The sequence below is a fragment of the Nematolebias whitei genome, chromosome 19 (assembly GCF_014905685.2).
Source record: "Nematolebias whitei isolate Nwh7 chromosome 19, NemWhi1, whole genome shotgun sequence".
Classification (NCBI taxonomy): Eukaryota; Metazoa; Chordata; class Actinopteri; order Cyprinodontiformes; family Rivulidae; genus Nematolebias; species Nematolebias whitei.
Genome location: NC_056516.1, coordinates 40,072,797 through 40,073,420, shown reverse-complemented (window position 1 = coordinate 40,073,420; position 624 = coordinate 40,072,797).

Below are 624 nucleotides of genomic sequence, written 5' to 3'. Positions count from 1 at the left end.
CATCTATAAAATAATAATTAACAGAAACATTCATCTATAAAATAATAATTAACAGAAACATTCATCTATAAAACAATAATTTAGCAGAAACATTCATCTATAAAATAATAATTAACAGAAACATTCATCTATAAAATAATAATTAACAGAATCATTCATCTATAAAACAATAATTTAACAGAAACAGTCATCTATAAGATAATAATTTAACAGAAACATTGATCTATAAAATAATAATTGAACAGAAACATTCATCTATAAAATAATAATTAACAGAAACATTCATCTAGAAAATAATAATTGAACAGAAACATTCATCTATAAAACAATAATTTAGCAGAAACATTCATCTATAAAATAATAATTAACAGAAACATTCATCTATAAAATAATAATTAACAGAATTATTCATCTATAAAACAATAATTTAACAGAAACATTCATCTATAAGATAATAATTTAACAGAAACATTCATCTATAAAATAACAATTGAACAGAAACATTCATCTATAAAATAATAATTTAACAGAAACATTCATCTATAAAACAATAATTTAACAGAAACATTCATCTATAAAATAATAATTGAACAGAAACATTCATCCATAAAATAATAATTTAAC